General features: G+C 34.9%; 2 long non-coding RNA genes across 3 annotated transcripts in view; one reads left to right on the forward strand and one right to left on the reverse strand.

Moving 5' to 3' along the window:
- The first annotated feature begins 2,726 nt into the window (after positions 1–2,726).
- LOC127858646 (uncharacterized) overlaps positions 2,727–18,575 on the forward strand; it is a 28,682-nt gene continuing 12,833 nt past the window's right edge. Inside the window, exons 1-2 of one of the 2 annotated variants that reach the window (XR_008039007.1) lie at positions 2,727–2,869; positions 2,949–3,160. This is a non-coding gene — a long non-coding RNA (uncharacterized LOC127858646). Of the gene's footprint in view, positions 2,870–2,948; positions 3,161–11,024; positions 12,551–18,575 lie in introns of those variants that run through there. The other variant, XR_008038996.1, reaches the window with a different exon arrangement.
- LOC127858669 (uncharacterized) lies at positions 17,448–18,559 on the reverse strand. The gene is made up of 2 exons (XR_008039017.1): positions 18,184–18,559; positions 17,448–17,620 (listed from the first exon to the last, which is right to left on the reverse strand). It is a non-coding gene; the product is annotated as an uncharacterized LOC127858669 (long non-coding RNA).

The raw sequence follows: 18,575 nt of genomic DNA on the forward strand, positions 1-18,575 counted from the left end.
GTATGGTATTATGTTTGTGATTAAATAATGTTTTTTGTTAATGTCTTTTGGTAAGCTATTGTGATCCCAGTTAAGATTGTAAACAATTTCTAATGTTTATGCATATTTATGACAATCTATGTACCGGTACTTGGGTTTTGTCTTATTGCTGTTTTTTTTAATGAAATTTGACGTCTAGACGGTAGGGATAATTAAAACAAACAATCTCTGTTAAAAGTGCGGTGACTCCCTTTTTTTATTTTAGTTTCATGATAACAATGCATAGATGAACATATTTGAGAAGTTTCGCGAAAAGTTATTAGATAGAACTTTTTTTAATTCAATTTTTGTGGTAAAAATAGTAAAAAAATGACGTTTTTTGGGTGACATAAAAATTATAAAAATTAAATTTCTTAAAATTTAACTTGTGTTTTCCATTTTTTTGGTTGTTTGTGGTTTACTTAAATGGTATATGATATATATTAACTTATATAATCTCTACATGTTTCCAATTTCATAGGTTATTAATCATTACTATGCAATTAGAGATTTTTCATTTTTAATGAAAAAGTACATATTATATTATGGTGAATAAAATCCAAACAAAGCCGGTGACCCTATGTTTTATTGCATTTTTCATTTAATATTTGTATGTAGTACTTGAATAAAAATTTTGAGCAAAAGTTATTAGATGGAAAAAAATCATCAAAACTGCAGCAACACCCCCAGCATTAAAATTTACCCTTTTATGCCTAGCGTCTAGAAAAAAAGGCCTTGGCAAACAGCGTAGACCTTGATGAGACGCCGCATGATGCGGTCTGTGCTGTTTGCTTAAAGGAATTTCTGTAAATATAGAAATAAATATACTAGACATCCATAATTTTGTAAATAAATTGATCCAATTAAGAAGGATGGAAGAGTCCACTCGGCATAAATTGGTTAAATACACAAATTCGTCGGTAGTGGATGATGTCCTTTCAACAACTTTACGCGCTAGAAAACAATGACTCTCCTCGTGTTGTTATCAGTACGACTTGCGCCCCTTGTTTTGGCATTGAAACGTTTAGTCGTTAAAATTTCAACGTGTTTCCATGGAGATATCTTTGTCAAATCAGTTACTCCGTTTATCGAACGTAATTATTGCTGTTTTTCCAATTAAATAGTCGTTTAACCATGGAAAAGAACAAGCTAAGTGTTAATATCTCTAACATGACTGTTCATTGTACTATTAAAGTAAATATTTTCATGCATTATACTTTCTTAAAGAAAGTTGTTGTAAGATAATTTCATACCTGTTCAATCATATCTTCTGCGTACATGTAATCGACTTGGTCGGTTTGTTTAACGTTGTAAAAGTAGTTGGAAACTATGTGGCGCTATGATTGTAGCATTAAATCTAAATTATCTGATGGAAAACGGATGTTCCATAAATCTATTTGTTGTCTGTTTATATAAATCTAGTCAGTTAATTTATCTGTGTATTGTGTTAAAATGATGTTGATGCATGTTACATCAATGAACAAGTACAATTCCATACTGTTCAAGTCATCAAGCTTGTCATCTCATAAAACTACAATGAAAGTGTTTATCTGTGAAGTATATGAGAAACGCATTTAACGCATGTTGTTCACACAAACAAACTTATCAACATAAAACAATAAAATGTGCGTCACTATGACCTGTTCACATATTGGCGACTCGATATATTGCAAGTCTTTTAATTAATTTCGGTAGATGCTTCTATTTATCCTGTTATATAATTTAGCTTTACATTCTCGATGATCCTCCTTTGACCATTTACATACAAGTAAACAGAGCATAATCAAAGTGCATCAGTACAATACAAATACAATCATGCAAATAAACAAACACAAACTGCAATGAAAGTGTTTATCTGTGAGAGTATATGAGAAACGCATTTAACGTATGTTGTTCACAAAAAAAACTTATCAACATAAAACAATAAAATGTGCCTCACTATGACCTGTTCACATATTGGCGACTCGATATATTGCAAGTCTTTTAATTAATTTCGGTAGATGTGTCTATTTATCCTGTTATATAATTTAGCTTTACATTCTCGATGATCCAATTCGTCAATTTACAATTATACATAATTACAAATATGTATATATCATAATCTGCGACCAAGTCCCATTTAAACAAGGCGAAAACCTTTTCGCAATATAAAGCGAAGATCATTTGAATGCCGGATTAGTTTTATTATCCACAAAAGACAACAATTCTTGCTGCAAATTGATGCGGGAGTTTTTATCGACGTAGATATAAGAATAGTTCCCCTGTCCTCAACCATACCATAATTAAACTCTAAAAACCATAATACCATTATATTGTTCACTATTCCCATTTTCAACATGACGTCACGTCCGGATAAACAAGTTTAAAAAAGACGTTAAGTTAAAAATGAGAAATAATTAATATTTCGGTCATAAATAAAGTAAATTAAACAAAAATAGTGTGGAAGAAAGCTTTAAAAATTATCTACATTTACATGTTAAAAATATTTTCATAAGTGATTGTTGACGGCAAAAAATGGAAAACGAAGATTCAGCGGTCGCGCAAGATCAACCGGAAGTTCACTCTAAAATCAAATTATTTGACATGAACGAAGCTCGCCTGTTGAGAAAAAAACTAAAAATTGAAGAAAGGGGAAGGAAAATAAATAATTATGAACCTGCGCCAGAGGAATTCAATTCCGGCTTTTTATAGGTCCCTGATTCCGGCGGGAGCAAACAAGGAGAAGATGTGGAAGTGAGAAATTACAGTTTGAACGAACATGTGAATATGAAGAAGAAATTGTCATCTACTAAAAAGGAACCGTTTGAGATTATAGAATCTAACGGAGGAACAAAACTCGTACTAAACACAGGTACTTATGAACTGTTAAAATTAGCTAGCAAAAAGTATTTTTCAGACAATTCACTTAAATTTAATTATAAATACTGTAGTTCCAGTGACATCCGGTGCCACGCCCCCCTGCAGAGAGGTACCCGGCTTGTGAGACGTTATTGTGACGGGACCATGCTGCCAGGGATGGAGCTCGCGACCAATCGGATGAATGTTGATGCCTGCTGGGATCGCCACTCCTGGACCACGCTCTCTTTTGAAGCAGACAGCGTACTGACCAGACGTACAACTAGGAGATTCTTTTGTGCACGAGGTAGTATAGTGTATTGCATTGTATTTGCCCCCAGGCCCAATTTATTGCTATTTACCCATTGATATATGATTATTGGCCATACGTGTAAGAACCCACAAGAGCTAACCGTTCGAATCACTTCAGTACTTATGTAAACCAGCAAACGACAGAAAATCAAATGAAGTGGAGCTTCGTTATGAAGTCACTACGTCAAAGGTAAAGGTCACTGTGAAAAAATTCTGACAAGCTTTCGCAGCCGAGCGAGGCACCCGTTATGCGGTGCTCTTGTTTTTAACTCCTATGAGCATGAAATGGCAATGGTAAGAAATTGTTATCAGATTATGTCTGTCATCGTGCACTGTGTGCGTTGTTAAAATTTTGCTGGTAACCACTCTTGAGGCCACATTTTTTGCTGGATCTTGTTGAAACTTGGTAATAATGTTTATATTGATTATATTTAGTCATAGTTCCAATTTGGGTTAAATAATGTCAAAAACAGGATCACAATTGCAATTTAAAAGAAAACACTAGTTAACACTCAGGCCCGTAGCCAGGGTTTTGAAAAGGGGGGTGCGTATATTTGCCGGCGAAGAGGGTGTGCGGGAGGGGATGGCCCCCTCCTGCAATCGGGGGCTTTGGAGGTCCTCCCCCTAGAAAATTTCGATAATGAAACATCATTTTATACGGTGTTTAACCCGACACTAGTATGCGAGCACACACTTTGTTTACATATGCAACAACAAATTTATAGAATGTTTAATCAACAATAAGAACGGTATAAAATATCATTATTTATTGAAATCTCGGAATCTGAGATAAATTTGGTGTGTTTTACCATTCCAACATTCTACCATTCATAAATCTAGCAAAATAAATGGAAATATTTGACTTTCTTTTGTTAAAACAATTGTTTGTCTGCTACTATGGATAGTACCAGAGGCCTAGCATTGCTCTAAACATGCTAATAGTGTACATTGTACAACAAACACTGATTAACAAAACTGGGTCTTATTTAATCTGCATCAATACTAAAAAGAAATCAAAATGGTACGACTAGTTACTTTAAAAAAAAATAACTATTTTTAACAAATTAGTTATGTTTTTTTAAACGAACTTCAGAAACATATAACACTTAAGGCTTCATAAAGACCCTATAACCACAAACTACTGGCCCTATGGTCTCAAAGTACAATGTATACCAGGACGTTGAAGAAAAAAGATGTACTTATTTGCCCATTATATTCTCAAGATCCGTCACAGTTGATGAACATTTAACGTTGACGTCCACCTGATCATATGTTATAACGTTTTCAATTCATTTTAACAACTGTTCAAGAGTAGGACATGCCTAGTGTCAAGTTTGACATAATTAAAACATTGTGGAAAGTAATGTATGTTGAGCAGAACAGACGCCATTAAGTGTTGGTTAACTACAAAACAGCTACACTGCCTTGTAGAAATTATTTGTTTTCTTGTCATTAAACAAAAAAAATTATCCTGTCTTGACTATAGCTGATATTTTTGTTGCTGGAAACCACTTAAGGGGATCCCAAAATGGTTGTTTGGGGATATAACAAAAAGACAACGCATTCTGTCGGAAATGCTGCATGCGCACAATGTGTAATTGTTATAAATCGTGGTATAATGCAAAGTTATTAACCAGTGACTCATTAGTCTTCGGCAATACTCTAAGGGTGTCCTTTGATTTCAGACATTTTCGGAAGCTGACATAACATTCCGTTCATAATCATCTTAACTGTATTTTCATTTTCATAAGATTATTTAATTAAGTAAAGCAAATTGTTTTTCAAGCCATTTAGATAATTGTCAAAAAAGGTTATTGGACTGGGATTTCAACCCACAATAAGTAGGCTTCATCATTTTGTTATGATATCTATTACAGTTTAGCTTTTATACAGACATTAATAACAATGACAAAAGTTACAAAACAATCATTCAGTATCAAATATCCATAAATAAGTATCGATTTTATACTGATAAGGGTGCCAGTTTAATAATTTTTCATTATACAGAAAACAAATATCCATTTATAACAAAGATTCAAATGCCATTTTGCGAGGACCGGATTCTTAGATCTTCTCAAATTTTGCTGTCAAAACTTCTGTTGATTTCAACAATTCTACGGTTAAAAATTGTAAATAAAAATCATGCGCTATCTTGGAAATGACTTAATCGAGATATAAATTAAATGGTGACCTGTCGGTTGCATATTGAATACATTATTTTAACGCTTAAATACGAAGACTCACTGGGTTCCTGGAAAAATAAATAACTGTTTTTGTGTCAAATAAAGTCGGGTGCAACTTATAGTACAATTTTTTTTACGAACACACCCCCCTGGCTACGGGTATGACACTTTAGTCGCATTTATAAGACGCGCAAAGAATTTAGAGATACTTTTTATATGGGCTAAATTCTTTGCTCCAAATATTACCCATATAAAAAGTAGCTTAATATTTAAGAGCGTCAAAAATTTGGACTAGTTAACACTTAAGAAGTCACAATTATAACTCAATCTTGATGACACTTGGTCAAAATGTTCATCTTGACGATATCCAGGTCAAATTTGAATTTGAGCAATGGAAGTTGTAAAGATCATCTGGTCAAATATAAGAAAGAGTCTGTCATCTTCTCTGGTGTTGGTGAACCATTCCTTGATCAAACAATAAGATATCACTGTCCCGTATTCGTTGTTCTTAAATTTAAAAGACCATCATCGCTATGTTATAAACGTAAAATTTGGAAGTATGACTCAGGGAATTACGACTCTTTTCAAAGCAATTTATCAAATATTGAATGGAATAACGTATATAGTGACAATATCGACACATTTACTAAAAATCTTACTAACATTGTACTTGCCACTGCAGCTGATTGTATACCAAGCAAAGAGGTCACTGTTCGCCCAGCCGAACCGCCATGGCTCTCATCGGAAATAAAACTAAAAATACGAAAACGAAAACATGCTTATAAGAAAGCTAAAAACAAATTCCACATCTAATTGGACTAGGTTTCATGTACTTCGTAATGATGTAGTCTCTCTTGTCCGCCTCACCAAATCAAATTATTACGACTATCTTGCATTCAAACTAAAATCCAACAATTACTCCTCGCGTGATTGGTGGAAAGTCCTGAAATCTTTCCTAACAGTCAACGTTAGTAAAACTTTACCCCCACTTGTCAACATCACTGGCGAACTGGTCTTTGATGAACTTCAAAAAGCTGAAGTACTTAATAATTTCTTCGCTCAACAGACATCTTTAGATGAGTCTGGTCACGTTTTACCGGAATTGGCCACGATTGAAAATCAACAGACAATTTCGTCTATAGTAATAAACGCCTGCGAAGTTAAGGACGTTCTTATGAATCTGCCTTTGGGTAAAGCCTGTGGCCCTGATGGTATTAATAACAAATTACTTGTAGAGGCATCTCATGAACTAAGTCAACCACTTTGTGATCTCTTTAATATGTCTTTGTCGTCGTCAACAGTACCATATGATTGGAAAACGTCAAACGTTTGTGCAATATTCAAAAAAGGGGACGTTTCCATTCCCTCGAATTATCGCCCAATTTCACTTCTGAATACCATGGAAAAAGTACTAGAACGGATTATCTTTAAACATGTATTCAACTTTTTGCGTGATACTAATTTTTTCACAAGATTTCAATCCGGATTTATGCCAGGTGACTCTACTGTCAACCAGCTTACATACCTTTACAACACGTTTTGTAAAGCACTCGATGCATTGGAAGTAAGGGTGTTTTTTTTCGATATAAGCAAAGCATTCGACAAACTCTTGCATAGTGGCCTTATATTAAAACTGAAACGCGCCGGTATCAAAGATGAACTTTTGAACTGGTTTTCTAACTATCTGTATCAAAGGCGTCAAAGGGTAGTGGTTCCCGGGGCCTCATCTTCCCTAGCCGAAATCAAGGCTGGAGTTCCACAAGGCTCCATTCTTGGTCCCCTATTATTTCTTGTATATATAAATGACATTGTAAATGACATTCAAGCTCATATAAACTTATTTGCAGACGACACTAGTTTATTTGTCGTTGTTGACAATCCTAATTCTGCAGCCGCTGTTTTAGAGCGCGATATAGACAAAATTGCAAAATGGGCCGATACATGGTTGGTAAAATTCAATCCATTGAAGTCAGAATCACTTGTTATATCGCGTAAGAGGGACAAACCCTATCATGCTCCTATCAATATGTACGATACTCCGATTCCCGAAGTGAATAGTCACACACATTTAGGCATTATTCTGTCAAATGATGGAAGCTGGCATCAACACATTGAATGTATTAAATTAAAGGCCTGGTCACGTGTCAACCTTCTAAAAAAACTTCGTTTTCGCCTTGACCGAAGATCACTTGAAATAACTTATTTCACGTTTATTCGACCTATTCTAGAATATGCAGATGTTGTATGGGATAATTGTACAATGTATGAAAAAAATGATTTAGATAAAATTCAAACTGAAGCTGCCCGCATTGTTTCCGGCTGTACCCGACTTGTGTCCTTAAATTTACTTTCTAACGAAATTGGCTGGGAAACTCTTGGCACAAGAAGGTCCAAGCACAAACTCATTCTTTTCTTTAAAATGGTCAAAGGTCTTAGTCCAGAATACTTGTCCTCACTTTCCCCACAATCAGTTTGCGAACGATCTACAAGATCATTGCGTAACTCATCCCACTTAGATGGTGCTCTGACTAGGACTTCTCTTTACCAACATTCCTTCTTGCCCTCAACAATTGCTGCTTGGAATTCACTTCCAGACGAAGCAAAACTTGTTGATAACATATCTGACTTTAAAAAGGCCATCGATCTTAACAAATCTCGTAGTAATCCGTTGTTCTATTATGGTAAGCGAAGACAGCAAGTGCTGCACACACGTCTAAGAACTAATTGTAGTTCTCTTAATAAACATTTATTTGATAGAAATCTGGTTCCATCGCCACTTTGTCAATGCGGAAAAATAGAGGACACTACTCACTTTTTACTGATCTGTCCATTTTATGCAGCTATATGATTAACTTTAGTAAGAACTATAGAACAATACACGGATATATCACTCCGCACATTACTGTACGGAGATGATACTCTTTCAATCAGAGATAACTATGCAATATTTGATGCAGTCCATATTTTCATCGAAGGCTCAGGAAGGTTCAGAGTGGGATAACTATCGGTTCTCTTATTTTTAACATTTGTTTTCACAATCAATTTCTTCGATCATAATCACACCAGCAGTATGCTTTTTCTTAATACATTGTGTCAACATATTTTAGCAATGTTGGTTCCAATCATACATATAAACTTGTTTAAACTCGAATGATTATTCAAATGATTTGTGTTTAGAATGCAAATACCGCCACTATGTTTTGTAAATATACCATTGAGGAAAGGAACCCTACTAGCCTAGCTATCGTTCCAATCCTATAAACTTTAGATGCTTGTACATTATGTTGTAAAACACATTATTGAATAAATATGTTTAAACCAAATATAAGAAATCCATGTTGCTTGTTACCAGTCTAGAAGGAACTTTTTTTGAAAAGTCTAAATGAAACTTGGTCAAAATGTGTATCTTCATAAAATCTAAGTCAGTATACATCTAAGTTCCTAGTGTACAAAAACTAGGTGACCAAATTTAATTGTAGAACACCTAGTTAGCATTCAGAAGCCACATTTACGATGCAACCTTGAGGAAGCTTGTTCAATAACTAGGCCAAGCTTGGTTCATGTGTGGGGAAAAACAAGTTAACTAGGCCAAATCTTTATGGTAAACATTATTACCACTCAAGGGGCTCAAGCAGGGCCCTCAATCTATTAAATCTGCCGCCGAAATTCGGCGGCAGTCCCCCACCTGAAAAGTATACTTTTTTCCCCTTGTTTTTTAATAGAATTTAGAAAGATGTGTCTCATGATTATTATATCTCAATTCCATTTCAATTCAATCTTTGCAAACATACTAAATTATGAAAAATGCAATGAATATAGTGCAAACATGTACATATGTAATAATGAGAGAGTAAGTAAAAAAATCCCCCAAAAAGGGAAACGCCGCGAAAATTCCCCCTCCTAAGGGCTGCGGACCCCTTCCCCCAAAGTAGTGTGAGGGCGCTGTCAAGGTATGACTTATTCTTGATTAAAAGTGTTCAGAATGTCTATTTTTACAAAATAATAATGCCAAAGTCAAATCTACATGAAATGAAGTCGAACAGAAGGTCACTAAGGCAAATAATGGAAAATACCTGTAACTACACTACAAGCTATAATAATGATTTGGTCTCATCGTCAGAATGTCTATCTTGACAAGTTCAAGGCAATGTTTGAATCTGGGTTAATTGGGGCCACAACCTAGGCCACCAGTTCAAGTCTTTGACAGTTGGTGTAGATTGAAGTTAGATACTAGTAAGCTCTTAAGGGAAATAATTTTGCTCTTGATTTTATTGTACCCCTGCAAAGGAAGTTTAACCTTTTCCCCCATAAGTAGCAAAGTGAAAATGGCTTTTGCAATCAGCATAAAACCAGAACAGCCTGGAAGTAACTCAGTAACTAAGGGTTTGAAGTGAAGCCTTTAAAACTTGAATCTAGTAAGAAAGGTCTTAAGTTATATTAAATTTTCTAAGGGACTACAAATGTGTTAAAATACGAATCTAGTGGTCAAGGGTTAAGACTCAACTATTAGAGTAACTCTGTTGGTCAGTTGGCTGCTGGTCCACATTCAATTTTGTATTGATTGCTATCAGTTTGTTTATCAAACTTATAATGTATTGAAATGTAATGTGTGACAGAATTATTTTGTCAATGCCAAATAACCCACTTTTTCTTCAGTTATTTGACCTATGCCATAGCTCACAAAGTGATGCTGAGCGTCTAAATATATGGCAAAGCAAAAGTTTCTTTTTAACATACTGTTGCTGGTTTGATAGGGTTCTGGCTGTAACAGATATTTCTGCTTAACATTACTATATAAGATACACAGATGTAGCATAATATCATTTAAATTGACCTCTCTGTTATTGAAAAAATTTACCTGCTGTTTGTGTGTTTGGTAATTTATGTTGTAAAGATAATTTTGAATTTTTTTTCAATGTAACCTGAAGAAATTATTTTTAAGCATATGACCAAATTTTGTCTTATCAATAAAATGAATAAATTTTGTGGCTTTACGGATAGATGACTTGGTTCCTTTAACTTTAATATCTTGTTCAAATGTTTTTATTTTTCTAGCCGGTGAGATCTATCTTGTCAAACAATAATGAAGCCAGTGGTGTGGTTCTTGAAGATGGAAATGAGATTAGGTCGAAGGCAGAGCTCCAGATAAGGGCCGTACAGCCGTAAATACAGCTTTTTAATGAAGGTTTAAGCATTTATTTTTATAAACTAAACGTAAAATTACGACTTCAATATCCCTTTTTACACATTTACGAAAAACATCTGGCCGTACAGATACGTCCGTGTCAGCGCGGCGAGATTGGTTGGTCTGTAAACTTATGGTCGTTAGTTAAAATTACCGACAAGTTTTAGACTGGGTTTTGGTATTACAGGCTTCGCACAGGGCATGAAAAGTGCTTGAAAACGAGTCCTAGGCTTGAAAAGCCCTTGATCAAAGGTTGGCCTTGAAAAAGTGCTTGAAAAGTGCTTATTTCATGTAAAAAAAGCCTTGAAAATGTTAATTTCTGCTCAAAATTACTATTATCATCACTTAAATTATAAACTTTAATCGTTCTTAAGGGAAATATTACGAAAATTTATCCTTAATTCCTTCGCGCAAAAAGTTGAGTATAAAATATAAGTTTTCGTACACTATTGAGTACAAAACGTTATGTGTACACGTCACAGATTATGTGTACTACGTCATAGGTTCTCCATTGTGTTCAATTTTAGTGAGTGAAAACGCAGTGTCGTTTCAAACCAGAGTGGTTAACTGAATATTGCTGGTTACAGAAAACAAATGATATTCGAAAAGCACATTGTCCAGTCTGTATGAAGACCATTGATGTTGGGGGGATGGGGGAAAGTGCTTTGAAAAGCCACGAGAAAGGGGGAACCCTCAAAGAAAACATGAAATTGAGAAGCAAACAGGTTTTCTGCGATGTGTTTTTTTAAACAGAAAGGTACTAGTGTTAAAACTGTTATATCTAAAACAGACATAAACAACAACAGCCCGTCTGTGTAGAACCAGGAAGGCACAGCCACAGAGAGTGTGCAGAAAAAAGATATTCAAATCCCTTGACCTTCGCAACCATCAGCAGCAGTATCAAACTCGCAGACATCCATAGACAAATTCATTACAAAAAATGATATGTTGAAAGCGGAAGTATTGTGGGGTATTGCAGACCGTTTGCACACATCAATCCTTCAATTCCAATGAAAACATTACAAAGTTATTTCAGGTTTTGTTCCATGACAGTACCATAGCAAAGAAATTTTCTTGTGGAGACCGCAAGACAGCATATGTGGCCGTTTTGGGGCTAGCTGAACATTTTAAAACTACTTGATAGTTCTATAAGTGGACCATACTCAGTGTCTTTTGATGAAAGTTTAAACAAGAAAGACCAATCCAAGCAAATGGAAAATGCATTTTATAATGGAAACTAACGTGCGGTTCTAGGCCTTGAAAATGAAAATTTGGCCTTTAAAAGTCATTGAAAAGGGCTTGAATTTAGGTTTGAGATTTCTGTTTGAACCATGTATTAATGTCTATTCCCTTGCGTCATTTCGGATAGCTCGTAAACCCGTCAAAAGCAATATGTCTATGCGCATGGGGAGACCCACTAAACCGCTTTCGGTTCAAACAAACACTTTATAAGGCTACATACGGTCGTCTAACCATCCTGACAAAAGTGACATCCAATCCAATGGTTAAGTGACATGAATAGCAGAAAGAAAAGACTTCGTGAAGCATATACACCAAGGAAAAAGGCTATAAAATGTTAATATCAGTTTGACTGTATGACAGTTGAAGTGTTTGCTGAAGCATTTAACTGTCTGACAGTGACATTAGTGTTCTATTACTTAGTTTACTAGTTGGCTTGGGTTTTCTTGTCAAGAAAACTGAAGAAATAGTATTTAGTTATGAGTTTTAATGTGTTTTGTATTTGCATCATAATTAAAGAAGCTAAATATGTTTATTATAATTGCTGCAAATGTTTCTGAAAAGTCAGTTATACACCCTTCAATATCCAAGATCACGGGTAGTACAGTACTACATGTATTTTTGGATATGGTAGTACAGGTACTAATTGATTTTCAGCGTTACTCCTTTTCTTTCTGTCAGTGGCAGTACCGGTACTAATTTCACAAATCCTTATCTGGAGCTCTGGAAGGTTATACTGTCTAACGCCAAAGTCACATTTCTTGACCTTCTACCACAGGTATTTTGGACTGTGTTTCCTAGTATAGAAGTTGCTTCCCTTGTTTTTCCCTATGATTATAGAAGTTGCTTCCCTTTTGATATTGATCTGCATTTTGAATCAAAGTACTGAAAGTACTGGTTTGACGATGCTTTTGAAGAGGATGGATATATAGAAGATATGTAAAATCATTGGTTCATGCTAAATACTGTTTGATATACTGTAAATAATGTAACTACACATCGAAGTAGTGAGTCCATCAAACTATTGCAACCGAAACACCTGGTGTGCCAAGGCACCAGCCGAAGTCAAATGCCTTCTGACTTGGTGCATTTTACTATTTATATTTGTATGCATTTGTATGTGTTTGAAAAAATGTATAATCTTTAATGACATCTTCTGACCATGCATGTCCTAGATTTCAAAATCCAGGCCCTGGTCTGACACATTGGTAACATTAACGTTAAACTGTTACCAGGCTTCTGAATTTAATTAGCCAGGTCACAGGAAAGGGGCAGTCTAATATGTATCCAATTAAACTATTTGTCATTGTCAGAAACCGCTCTTAAGCAAACAGCTTTTAAGCAACTGCAGGCTGAACTGGATCTAAACTGGCCACAATCGCCTCAATGTCTCGTTTACTGGGATATGGTTCATTTAACTTTAAAGGGATTTTTTCACGTTTTGGTAAATTGACAAAAATTGAAAAAAGTTGTATCGGATTTGCAAATTTTCATTTTAGTTATGTTATTTTTAGGAACAGTATTACTGAACATTTACCATGGTCTAATATAGCCATTATATGCATCTTTTAACGATTTAAAAATTATAAAGCGTTGCAACGCAAAACGATTGAATAATTTGGAGAGTTATGTTGTTGTTGTTTAATTGTGTGAAACTACGAAGATTGCTTATACTAGGTATAAAATACGTCAACCATTTATACTTGCCAGAATAGTCGAGCAGGCTAATGCGTTTTTACTCCAGGACTAAGGGGGTCACTGGTTCGAGCCCTGCTGCGGACTACTTTTTTTTAAAGAATTTTATTCTGGATTTTTAACTGGAGCTTTTAATATCCAATGTTTACATTTATCAATATAAAGCATGTAATGACTTACTTCAAAACATGTCAAAATCTGTGAAAAGGCCCCTTTTAACATAATATCTACTCCTTTAAATATAAGGTCAATATACATGGACTAAACGGTAAATTACGTCTAATTATTTGGACTGTAATGACATCAACTACTTGAATAGAAAGAAGAAAGAATTCATACTTACCAGTAATTTGACTAAAGAGTTTGTATTCAATGTTGTATTTCAGGACAGCTTGGTGATATGCAAATCCCATATGACATGTTGATATCGGGTATCATAGACATTCAATAAGTCGCAAAATGCTTAAACAAAATTTATAAAGCAAAATGTGACTTAAATTGATAACTAAAAATACCAGTATCATCAGTATGCCAGTTTTGCCTTGTCAAACTGCCGAGATCCAGAAAGTGCTTCATTAACATTGAATATATCCTTCGAATTCCATTAATTGTTGCATTACTAAATAGCGAAACAAGCCGATTTAAGCTGTAAGAAAGTTTTGACATGAGTGTTATCAAGTCTCTCATGGGCGAAGCCATAAAAAGTGATCCATTCACATCGAATATATCCTTCAAATTCCATCCTTTGTTGTCATTAGCGGAGATTTAGTGAATAAATAATTCATATATCATAAATGACAGCTTCTAAATAGCGAAACAAGCCAATTTATGCAGTAAGAAAGTTTTGACTCGAGACTCTCATGGGGGCGGCCATTGTTGAATGTTGAAACACGAACGACAACTCTGCTAGGAGAATGTAATCAATGACGAGCAATCTCCTACGCAGTGGCGAATGCAAAAGGGAAGTAACTGAAAAATCGAGTTATCTCAATCGGACTGGCTCGGTCTTTTACATAGGTCGCCATTGTGAGAAATTTTTCTACTGGTTATGAAACCTTGGACGACGCTGTTCCAGCATCGTCAAAAAGCAATGGCGATATTTTTCTCAGCCACATAATTGTTAATAGTTTGATATCACAAAATGAAAGTGAAAGTAGAACTGTCAAAAATGACAACCTGTCAACGTGTTGTTTTTGCTGGCACGAGAGGGCGATTACACTCGATGTGTTCACATTTTGACCATAGGCTTTGTCAATGACCTTTATAGTATGGGTAGCTTTGATATTATTTATTGCTATCATGTAACTGCATGATTGTGTATATGTTTACAATACACAAAGCATAAATAATGATATAAATATACTGATTGAGCTTATAATAATCTGAGTACTATAGCCAGGTCAATTAAGGACTTAAAATACAATTTTGTGTCCTGATTTCATGAAGAAATGACCATGCATGTCCTAGATTTCAAATTCAAGGCCCTGGTGTGACACATTGGTAGCATTACCGTTAAACTGTTAACAGGCTTATGAAATTAGTTTTTATTGAACTATCTAAGGAAATCTAAATCAGTCACTGATTTTTCTTGTTTTAATACAGTCATAGATCAGTTGTGGCCTCTGGGTAATGACCAATTTTTGCTTACTTGTCACACCCTTAAAACTTTCCACATGTCTATAATAGCAAATCTGGATTTAGGCGATCTTCAATGGTACATTTAAACTTTAGCTCTGTTACAAGAGTGCTGGTAAAGTCCAGTCACATATTTAAATCTAGGCCATGTCAAAATCAAAGTGTCAAAGACAAATCAAAGATGCGTTCATTAATTATTGTCCAGTTGTTTACTACTGCTGTAAGTTTTTATATAATATGACTTATGAACATCATGTGAGAGAAAATTCACATTATCATTGTAAATCAGGTTTAGCAACCTTTTAGATAACAAAGAATGCTAGTTGCCGTAGGGCTTTTAGGAAGATTCTGAAATTTTCGGTCCCTCGAGAGCAACAAAACCATAAAAAAAAAGTCAAATATTGCCGACTCGGTTTTTTGAGTCGGTTCATGAGGGATAATGGACCTTGATTGGTACTCTTAAGTATACTTACATGTATCCTGGGTACGGTAAATATACTAAAATGTACCCAGGAAATTTAACCTTAAATCAGTCGTTGTCGACTATTTTTTTGTAATAATTATATATACACATTTATGTCAATTTTCTGTAGAATGGCCTCTATATTATCGGAACACATACTCAAAAAGCATGTTGATGCAGTGTTTTTTGAAGAGAAGTGTGTTTAAGATAATCGGTTGCGCCGACATCGGATTGTGGGCGCGAATACAACTCTGGTACAGTCTAATATGGACCGAGTACAATTACGTTTATTTACCGTACCTGGGGTACATGTAAGTATACTTATAGTACCCAGGGTACATGTAAGTATACTTAAGAGTACAGGGGGTACATGTAAGTAGTACCAGAGCCGACAATGAACAATCGAGCGATACTGGAAGGTGCAACATCTCTCACGCCCCCTAGCATCGCCTTTAGCAGTATTCAATTCTCAACAGGAAAGTGCTGGAGTCATTGATCCCGAGGAACAAGAAAAACAATTGATTAATGTTCGAAATAAATAATTTGATTAATGACAATTCTGTTATTTGAGCCAGGTCACAGGAAAAGCGCAGTCAAATCAGTATCCAATTAAATTATTTGTTATTGTCAGAAAAACGCTTTTAAGCAAACAGCTTTCAAGCGACTGCTGGCTGATCTAGATCCAAACTGGCCACAATCGCCTTAATGTCTCTTTTACTGTGACACAGTTCATTTAACTTTAAAATGATAAAAAGTACTAACACTAAGAAAGAGTACTAACCAGTAAAGAGTTTGAAATCAATGTTGAATCTCAGGACCGCTTGGTGATCTGCAAATCCCCGATGAAATGTTGATATCGGGTATCATAGTCATTCAATAAGTCGCAAAATGCTCGAATACAATTTATAAAGCACAATGTGACTTATATTGATAACTAAGAATACCAGTAATCAGTATGCCAGTTTTGCCGTGTCACTGTCAAGCTGTTACGATCCAGAAAGTCCTTCATTCACATCGAGTATATCACACCTTCTAATTCCAACTATTGTTGTCATAAGCGGAGATTTAGTGAATAAATAATTCATATATCCTATATGACAGCTTATAAATAGCGAAACAAGCCAATGTATGCAGTAAGAAAGTTTTGAATCGAGACTCTAATTAACGCGGTCAATGTTGAATGTTGAAACACGAACGACAACTCTGCTAGGAGAATGTTATCAATGATCCTACGCAGTGGCGTATGCAGGCTGTCAAGCGGTCATACTTTTTCCTACTTTTTCCTACTATTTCCTACTTTTTCATCAGGATCCTACTTTTTCCTATTTTTTTACCAAATCTTCCTACTATTCCTACTTTTTCATTTTTAATGAAGAATTTTTTTTTTTTAAAGAGTTTATTTATTAAACTTGCAGGATGAATGAATCTATGGCATGACTGTATCCCTGTTAATGTGCATTCATCTAGATGAGACCTGACAACCCATGCTGACTGTCTGCTAGCACCTCTTCAGGAGCATAAATATTTATTTCTTATGTAACTTTTAAAATTATTGACTAGTTTTTTTTTGAAGTAACAATAGTGCCTTGTTTTTTTCCTTAGCATTTGTACACTGCAGACTTCACTACCTTACACAGTTCCCAGTGATGCAAGAGCTGAGGGAACCCATTGTTTATTCCAGTTTTATTTTGTTTCCATTGACAACAATTTGACCAAACCTTATGCATGTTTACATGATATTGCTGTTTGGAATCAGGGTTCCCTCTGGGCTTTAAAAAGTTGTCGCCACTTACTTTCGCCAAATTTAAAAAGTTGTCGCCACACTGGGGCTTCATTTGGGCAATGAAGATCATGTCATTGTAATACAAACAAAAACTGCGCATTGAACAGTATGTTAAAGGAATTGATTTAATAACAGTAGTATTAATAATAACAACACATTTAACATTGTTCATGAAATAAAGGCACATTCAATCAGTTGTAAGTCTTGTTGATTGACACCTTCTGAATATGTTGCCACAGCTTGGTTGCTTCAGCATGCAGCTTTCTGGTAATCTGAAATTACAAAAAGGAAAAAATAATATTAATATACTACTAATAATAATCAATTAATGTGTAGTATATAAATAATATAAATGTGTGCTAGCACATGACCTACTACATAAAGCTCATAACACAACAGTCAAATAAAATAAGCATTTGTTAAATTGTGTCTCAAATTGATTTTCATGTACTTCGTTATGTTTACCTTTTTTAAAACAGTACATCCGGTAGTGAATTAATTGATTAGCTTTGAGGATATAAAGAGTTCATACAGCATATATTGTGTGTTGGAAATCATATTGAAGGAAATGAAATTCTGTTTAACAACTGTCTTTGTTTGGGTTTTGTTTGCAAGCTGGTGAATGTTAGCGGGAAAACATTTGCATTTTTGAATGAGTCTCATAATTATCAGAATCTAATGTTCACTTTCTAAAGTCGGTATACACTCTGAACTGGCCATGTTGACGAGTAAAACAAAAATGTCACCGTTTACATGTAAATAGAATCAATATATCTAAAATGATTAATTATTTTCTATAATTACACCGATTTTTCTAAACATAATCGATACTTACCTTTTTGAGTGTCATATTGTTGTCAATGTAACGGTCTTGGAATCGGCTTCGAACACTGAGACAAACACTTCACATTTAAGCGCAAAGTCGGTCGGTTTATTTCAATGTTGTCTTATCTATGAAGCAATAAAACTGCCGACCAGTTAAGATAACTTGTAACAACATCCCAGATAATCGCAATTATCACAATTGCATGCCACTTTGCGGTAGTCTGCAGTCAGCACCACGCTCCATTGATTACTGCATCGCTTACATCATGGAAATCTATAGTATTACGACTGCCGTAAAGCGGCTGGTAAACACAGCGTCTTTTGTCATTTTAAGAAAATATGAGCGCAGAAAAATGCCGTTTTTTTTTAAAAATCGCCATTTACGAAATTTTGTCGCCAGAT

Source organism: Dreissena polymorpha, chromosome 1, assembly GCF_020536995.1.
Source record: "Dreissena polymorpha isolate Duluth1 chromosome 1, UMN_Dpol_1.0, whole genome shotgun sequence".
Taxonomy (NCBI): domain Eukaryota; kingdom Metazoa; phylum Mollusca; class Bivalvia; order Myida; family Dreissenidae; genus Dreissena; species Dreissena polymorpha.